The following is a 9,300-nucleotide window of genomic DNA, read 5'->3' on the forward strand; positions in this document are numbered from 1 at the left end:
AGGTCAGGGGTCTCGACGGACTAGACCCGGGCGGCAGAAGCTGGCTCTGGGGACGTGGAACGTCACCTCGCTGTGGGGAAAGGAACCGGAGCTTGTGAGGGAGGTGGAGCGCTATCAGTTAGATCTGGTGGGGCTTTCCTCCACGCACAGTCTCAGCTCTGGTACCGTACTCCTGGATAAGGGTTGGACTCTATTCTTCTCCGGAGTTGCCGAGGGCGTGAGGCACCGGGCGGGTGTGGGGATACTCATAAATCCCCGGCTGAGCGCCGCGGTGTTGGAGTTTACCCCGGTAGACGAGAGGGTCGCCTCCCTGCGCCTAAGGGTTGTAGGGGGGAAAACTCTGACTGTTGTTTGTGCGTATGCCAAACAGCAGCTCAGAGTACTCGGCCTTCTTGGAGACCCTGAATGGAGTCCTGTATGGGGCTCCAGTAGGGGACTCCGTAGTTCTGCTGGGAGACTTCAACGCCCACGTGGGCAACGATGGAGACACCTGGAGAGGCGTGGTGGGGAGGAACGGCCTCCCTGATCTAAACCCGAGCGGTCGTTTGTTATTGGACTTCTGTGCTAGTCATGGATTATCCATAACAAACACCATGTTTGAACATAAGGGTGCTCATGAGTACCCTAGGCCGAAGATCGATGATCGATTTCGTGATCGTGTCATCTGATCTGAGGCCGCATGTTTTGGACACTCGGGTAAAGAGAGGGGCGGAACTGTCAACCGACCACCATCTGGTTGTGAGTTGGATCAGGGAATGGGGGAAATTTCCGGATAGACCTGGTAAGCCCAAACGAGTAGTGCGGGTGAACTGGGAACATCTGGAGGAGGCCCCCGTCCTAGGTATCTTCAACTCACACCTCCGGCTGAGCTTTTCTGGCATTCCTTTGGAGGTTGGGGGCATTGAGCCGGAGTGGGCGGTGTTCAAAGCCTCCATTGCTGAAGCTGCGGTGGCTAGCTGTGGCCTCAGGGTCTTAGGCTTCTCAAGGGGCGGTAACCCTCGGACACCGTGGTGGACACCGGTGGTCAGGGAAGCCGTCCGACTGAAGAAGGAGGCCTTCCGGGATATGATATCCTGGAGGACTCCTGACTCGGTTGCAGGGTACCGACAGGCTCGAAGGGCTGCAGCGGCTGCCGTGTTGGAGGCTAAGCAGCGGGTGTGGGAGAAGTTCGGAGAGGCCATGGAGAAGGACTTTCGGTCGGCACCAAAGTGTTTCTGGAAGACTATCCGGCACCTCAGGAGGGGGAAACGGGGAACCATCCATGCTGTGTACAGTAAGGATGGGACTCTGTTGACCTCAACTGAGGAGGTCGTCGGACGTTGGAAGGAACACTTTGAGGAACTCCTGAATCTGAATAACACGCCCTCTATGTTGGAGGCAGAGCTCGAGGTTGATGGTGTTTCGTCGTCAATTTCCCTGGTGGAGGTCACTGAGGTAGTCAAACATCTCCGCAGTGGCAAAGCCCCAGGGATTGATGAGATCCAGCCAGAAATGCTAAAGGCTCTGGGTGTTGAGGGGCTGTCATGGTTGACACGCCTATTCAACATCGCGTGGGAGTCGGGTACAGTGCCAAAGGAGTGGCAAACCGGGGTGGTGGTTCCCCTGTTCAAAAAGGGGGACCAGAGAGTGTGTGCCAATTACCGGGGTATCACACTTCTCAGCCTCCCTGGTAAAGTCTACTCCAAGGTGCTGGAAAGGAGGGTTCGGCCGATCGTCGAACCTCAGATTGAAGAGGAACAATGCGGTTTTCGCCCCGGACGTGGAACTACGGACCAGCTCTTCACTCTCGTATGGATCCTGGAGGGGGCCTGGGAGTATGCCCATCCGGTCTACATGTGTTTTGTGGATCTGGAGAAGGCATATGACCGGGTCCCCCGGGAGAAACTGTGGGAGGTGCTGCGGGAGTATGGGGTAAGGGGGTCTATCCTCAAGGCCATCCAATCTTTGTACTCCCAAAGCGAGAGCTGTGTTCGTGTTCTCGGCTGCCAGTCAGTTTCGTTCTCAGTGGGTGCTGGGCTCCGCCAGGGCTGCGCCTTGTCACCAATCCTGTTTGTGATATACATGGACAGGATATCGAAGCGTAGTCGTGGTGGGGAGGGGTTGCAGTTCGGTGGTCTGAGGATCTCGTCACTGCTTTTTGCAGATGATGTGGTCCTCATTGGATCATCGGCCTGTGACCTTCAGCACTCACTGGATCGGCTGGCGGCCGAGTGTGAAGCGGCTGGGATGAGGATCAGCACCGCTAAATCTGAGGCCATGACTCTTAGCAGGAAACCGGTGGATTGCTTACTCCGGGTAGGAAATGAGTCCTTAGCCCAAGTGAAGGAGTTCAAGTACCTCGGGGTCTTGTTCGCGAGTGAGGGTACTATGGAGCGTGAGATTGGCCGGAGAATCGGAGCAGCGGGGGCGGTATTGCGTTCGCTTTACCGCACCGTTGTAACGAAAAGAGAGCTGAGCCGCAAGGCAAAGCTCTCGATCTACCGGTCGATCTTCGTTCCTATCCTCACCTATGGTCATGAGGGCTGGGTGATGATCGAAAGGACGAGATCGCGGGTACAAGCGGCCGAGATGAGTTTTCTCAGAAGGGTGGTTGGCGTCTCCCTTAGGGATAGGGTGAGAAGCTCAGCCATCCTTGAGGAACTCGGATTAGAGCCGCTGCTCCTTTACTTAGAAAGGAGTCAGCTGAGGTGGTTCGGGCATCTGGTAAGGATGCCCACTGGGCGCCTTCCTTGGGAGGTGTTTCAGGCACGTCCAGTGGGGAGGAGACCTCGGGGAAGACCCAGGACTAGGTGGAGAGATTATATCTCAACACTGGCCTGGGAACGCCTCGGGATCCCCCCGTCAGAGCTGGTCAATGTGGCCCGGGAAAGGGAAGTCTGGGGCACCCTGCTTGAGCTGCTCCCCCCGCGACCCGACCCCGGATAAGCGGATGACGATGAGGATGAGGAATACTACTAGGTAGCCTACTCTAACTATACTGACTGAGTTAAATAGAATTGCATTACAAAAAACTGACTGATACAATTTATTTTGACTAAAACTAGACTAAAATAGTCATGGATAATTCTGACTAAAATAAGGCTAAAATGCTCAGACATTTAGTCGACTGAAACTTGACTAGACTGAAAAAAGTATGAACGTGACATAAACTAATAAAAACTAAAATGAAAGCTTGACACAAAGACTGCCCTAAAACTAAAATTACAACAGGCCGCCAAAAACAACATTAATTGAAACCCATTCGTATATTCGATCTCATAGGTCGCATGGGCTCTACCGGAAGGGGCGTGACTTCGCCACTCTATAATGGGTCCTTCCAGAGAATAGGCACTGGCTGGTTAGTTCCGGTTTTCTGGCCTGGTTGCAGTAATAATCTCTGTCCACGCGGGGCGCTCGCAGGCTGGTCCAGAATGAATGGGAGCCTATGGGGTTTTACCCTCAGAATCCACTTTTCTCACAATGTATTTTTTTGTCAAGTAATTTGAAAGTTGCTTTCAAAAGGTGGGGCTAAGATAATAAACTCAGCTAAATATTGCATTTTTTAAGGTCACGTATCTGTTCTAAAAAGGCGTTAAAAAAATGTGATGACGTCACACATTGTCATACTGTCAGAGGTACTGCTTTACGGTACTTTCTGAATAACTTCATTCCCTTTTCTCGTGGCATCCGCAACAATAACACCAGCTGTTGGAGTAAGGCTGTTTTTTGCTTAATACACGAGTTACAGAGTGTTTTTTTTTAATCCTCACTAGTGCAGATGATGAAGCTTTTTTTTTAGTAACGACATCGCTATTGATTTCTATCTAGTGCTAGCTGCTATCAGCTGGCTGGCTGCTGGCTGTCGGATGATTATCTATCTTTCTCCTGAAATAGAAACCTGGATTTGAATCATAATTGTAAGACTGCATAAACTTATCAGTAAACAATCACAGTGTTCTGTTGTACTCCTCCTCATGCCTCTTCCTTTCTTGAGTTGGACCTTGATGCTGTGATAACGGACAAGTCTTCTTCCTCTGTCCTTTTCCCTGCCTCTGTTCAGTATGTTCAGTGTTGTTAAAATGTATAATTACTGTTTCAATGTGACCAAGACCATATTTCTTATTTAACAAACATGTGTAGCTTATAATGTGTTGCAAGGCAGAGCAATTAAATTCAATGGCTTAAAACAAACCCATCTGTAAAGATCAGTGAGTGCATAGAAATAAATGACAAGTGGTGTAGATGATTTTCCCTCTGTGCAAGGTCATTAGCCCAAGACCTAGTAAGTCCTACAAAAAAAACTACAGTAATAGCAGATGTTGAAGTTGTTAAATCGTTAACAAACAATTTGAACGGAACAAACAGTTAAGGTAAGTTAAGTGCTTGAGTCTCCACACAACTTTCCCTACCAGGTGCAGCCTCAGGTAGCATAGGACCATTCATACAGGAGCAAGCAAGAACGTTACCTCATTCTGTCCTTGGGAAACGAAAAAAAGGACAATCCGTTTCCACTGTTGGAGCAGTTTATCATTGCACATTTACGAGGCTTTTTTGTTTTTAACTATCTTTATTTTCGAAAAATAGACAATGACAGAGGAAATGATATTGAGCGGGACATTGACAGTATTATTTAAGGTTGTCATACCGTACCATGTATATAACACATTGAACATTGAACACAAGAAATGGAAGAAATTCCATTTATACCCATGTACTTTCACCATACATAACTATATAAAAAATAAAAGTCCCTGCAGGAAAATATAAATACAGTACGCAAAAATTTACTTCGACGGAAAGTCCTCAGATTGTGCTTCAGTTTCAGATGCCATCAAGAGGGGTCTCTGGTCGTAATCAGTCGCAAGTTCGTCCCTGACCAATCAGCATTCATTAGCAGAATGCTAGCGTGTACGGCCAACAACGGCCCAAATTGTAAGAAATCGAAAGGACATAAGTAGGCCTACTCATTCATTTGACTTTTGAACTATAATCTATATTGACCTTGCGGAATCTACAATAAAATTTGCGATATTTCAACGACAAGCAGGTGAAAGAGATATATTTAGCCGCCTAGCCCCATTGATTCCCATTCAATCTGGACTCGCCCGCGATCACCCCTAGTGGATGTCTGATGGAACTACAACCAAGATCGGTACAATGGGGCGTATAGGAAGTGCCTAGGCTCTTTGTAGACGTAGGAGGATTTCTTACTTTTGAGCCAGAGAGACACTTTCTGCCTTTTCTCAGGCTAGGATGAACCGATTTCCATTTTTTTATACTACATACTACAGAAAGTATGTTTGGACCTTTATCATTAAGGGAAAGGTGCAAACATAAATACAAAAGCAGTCAGGCCCGCCGCTCCCTATACACAGAGTACGCAGAGTGTGTAGGGCTCCAAGTACCTGGGGGGGCACCAATAATTAAGGTTTAAAAAAAATAAAATAGTTATGAAGAGGCCCACTGTTGTTTTTCCTTAATTCTATAACCTATCACTCAGGGCCGGCGCTCGGTGCCGGCCCTGAGTGATAGGTTATACAATTTTTTGATCATAAAGCCATGTCTATATGTGGAAATAAATTGAATCCCAGCCATTGCCAGACTGATATTCAATGAGAAACGCAAACGTCCATATCTGGATGGTCTCAAGAGGCTAAAGCCTATACTCTGATATGACATATATTGAGAATTCAGCTCTGTTTTACTTTTTAAACACAACTATTATATGGTTTTATGATTCAGACTACGTATATGTGTGTTGTAAAACCTATTGGTGTGCTATTGCTTTAATGACAATTGCACACAGAAAAGAAAGATCATATTGAATCTGAATGTGAATAGAAACATGTAGACCTGGAGAGATGGGAAGGATGTGACTCACCAGGGAACGAGAGAGAGAGAGAGAGAGAGAGAGAGAGAGAGAGAGAGAGAGAGAGAGAGAGAGAGAGAGAATAATATCAAGGACTGAAAACAAAATAGCAGCCTGCTTACAAAGGTAAACATGCAGGGCCGAGTGTTGCCATGGGAACGGAGAAGCACAGCAAAGGGAATGAAGGGAACACAGACATCATTTGCCCTGGCTGTTGAGCACTCTCGGATCGATAAGTCAACACGCCCGAGAGCAAGGCTGACAAAGGAGAAAGTCCACTGGCCTTTTCTCCCTTTTCACCCCATTTAGGAAGCAGAATAAATCGTATCTTCCTCCCACACACACACACACACACACACAGACACACGCACACACACACACACACACACACACACGCACACACACACACACACACACACACACACACACACACACACACACACACACACACACACACACACACACACACACCTGATTGCTCAATTAAAGCCACCAACATGGATGGGGGAAAAAATACAGAATAATGTGTGAATGAATGAGAGAGGTGAGGGGTGTGCGAGAGCATTGACCTAACAATGACAACAAAGGGAGAGTGAGACGAAATGCAAGCATCTCAGAAAAATTATTCAGAGAGGAAGCATTCTGCCGCCTTAGTCCATTTCCACAGTGTCCCTTAGCTGCCAGCCAGGCTTAGGAGGCTCCCAATCAATGTTTGCATGCAGATTGTTCGGATGAAGATGGACAAGACAGAGAGCCTCGGGGGGCACATCAACAAACAGCCCCTGCGTGCAGAAAGCGGCTACCCACAGACAAGCCATCGATGATCCTGCCTATCATTTAGAGTTATGGAACGTAGAGAGGCCTCTCCGCTGAACACAACACCCGCTGAAGGCATCTTTTTAACAGCCGCTTTGAACCCAACTGCACTTGGGGGAGGGGGGGGAGAGAGAGAAAGTGAGAAATAAACGCATCCTGTGGTGTTCAAATGTGATCAAAATATGAATATACCCACTACCCGATGTGTTTTGAGAGACATATAAGCAAATAGCTGGAGACAGAGAGATAGACATGTAGGTGGAGAGATAGACATAGCGATATGGCCGGAGAGGAAAAAAATATAAAGACATGTGGAAAAAGAGACAGAAAAGGAGGTAGAGGTAGACATAGGTAGGTAGACAGAGTGGAGGGAGACATACCGAATGGAGAGGGAAAGAGAGAGAGAGAGATTGGAGAGAGGGACAGAGTGGAGAGAGAGAGAGAGAGAGAGAGAGAGAGAGAGTGGACAGAGAGACAGTTGAGAGAGACAGGCTGGAGAGAGAGAGAGAGAGAGAGACAGAGTGGAGGGAGAGAGGGAGACAGATTGGAGAGAAAGAGAGATACAAACAAACAATAGAAGAGCAATTCACCTGTCTACTGGAAATCGAAGGAGGGAAACATTAAAGCTTCATTAGTTGCAGTTTCATCAGTCATGAAAAGTGCACAATTATGCACCACTGTTGCAATTATAACCGAGGGCCACTCACATTAGGAAAACATAATAGTCCTCGCAATCAATATATGATCAGATAGCCCATTTTCTTTTATCTGCTGCAGTTTCCATACTAGCAGTACTATTATCTTTATTAGACATTAACATCATCATGCGAAAAAAGTCTAATAAGACTCATATCCGAGAGTGGCAACAGCACAAATCTCATCGAATCTGATCATTTATTTTTTCATAAATCAACTAGAGGTTGGAATTTTGCAATGCAACCTCAATCTGAATAGTCATATCAGAATATAGGTGTATTTTACAACACTGTATATCAACATTATCCCAATTCTATACTGGCGAGTGTCACTCTGAGAATACAAACGTGAAAGACAGCTGCGATGGAGGTATTCATTAGAGGGAAAGTGAAAATAGCAATAATGTTGGTTGGTGACTATTAATGGTGATACGTCTTACACAATAGCTCCTGTGTGTTTTCTCTTGCAAAGCGGTAGTCATGCTCTGCACTTTCATTATCAAATCCACCTTATTTGTGCTACTAGGAAGCCGTGTGTCTTGGTAAATGTTAAGGCTTTACTGAAGCTCTGCCCGTCAGCGAGTCAGATTCGGAATGATGAGCGGAACTGAAATATGGAGTCAGAACAGTCTCATTATTAATGAATGCACAGAGAAGGATTCACAAATGTATTTTGTGATTTATACATAAATGACTCTCTTCTCACAAATACATTTCAATGCACACACAAATGGATATCGGCATGTATAAATGTAAAATAAATCCATAAACAAAAATAAGTTTCACAAACATATTTCTGATCCACACACAAATATGTCTTGTTTTAAATAAAGGTAATATAAATCCATAAATATATTAATTTAAAAAAGATTTGCAATTTTCATCAAAATGTATTTGGATGTTGTTACATTTATGTACAAACTGTTAAACTTGAATTTACATGACGCTTTTCATTTGTGAGCTTGTTTGCATTTGTGTGTGAAACTGTCTGCATTTATGTGTGGATTTTTGAGACTCTCCTGACGTCGCTAGATTCACAAATGCATTTTTTTCAACAAGGAAGTCTCTGTAGCCAATCAGATGCCTCCCTCGTTTTCAGCCAATCACATGGCTGCAGTTCCGACCTCTGAGTCCAGCCTCCAAGCCTCCCGGTTCTCTGTCAAATGTCTACTCTATCGGAAAGAACATGTTTTTTTGAATGATCGTACATAACAATCTCTAGGTGGTGAAGAAGTGAATGCTGCGTCACGACACTTTTTCCATCTAATTTCGACTGGGTTTTGGGATTATCGGTGCCGTTAAAGTAGTAAACGGCACCGACGTAAAAACCCAGTCACAGCAGTCATGTGGTTGACTGAAAACGAGGGAGGCATCTGATTGGCTACAGAGACTTCCTTGTTGAAAAAAATGCATTTGTGAATCTAGCGACGTCAGGAGAGTCTCAAAAATCCACACATAAATACAGACCAGAGGGGTGTTCCACGAACGGAGGTTAAACAAACACTGAGTTAACGCTGAACTCTAGGTTGATTGACCCTGTGCCGACCAACCCAGAGTTTTCGGTTCCACAGCAGCGGTTATGCATTAGTTCAATCAACTCGGGGTTGGTTAACACAGGGTTGTGCGCGTCCACGCCAAACTTAAAAAGACGTGATGTATGGATCATGGAAACCCTGATCGATATGGCGAAACGGGCCGCTTATTTCAATGAAATGGAACTCCAGGTTCTCCTGGAGAGCTATGACGAGGAGAAGGACATTATCACAAGAAAAGGGAACGCTAAAACCTCTGGAACCCGGAGAACCAAAGCCTGGCAGCGGATCGCTGACCGCGTAAATGCGTTAGTTACGCGTCAAAAGCATGATCCTTAATATTTGAGCCATGAATATATAAATATCCCAGTTAAGCATTCTTAAAGATCCTACCACATAAGCCCTTTCT

This window comes from Gadus morhua, chromosome 12 (genome assembly GCF_902167405.1).
Source record: "Gadus morhua chromosome 12, gadMor3.0, whole genome shotgun sequence".
Lineage (NCBI taxonomy): Eukaryota > Metazoa > Chordata > Actinopteri > Gadiformes > Gadidae > Gadus > Gadus morhua.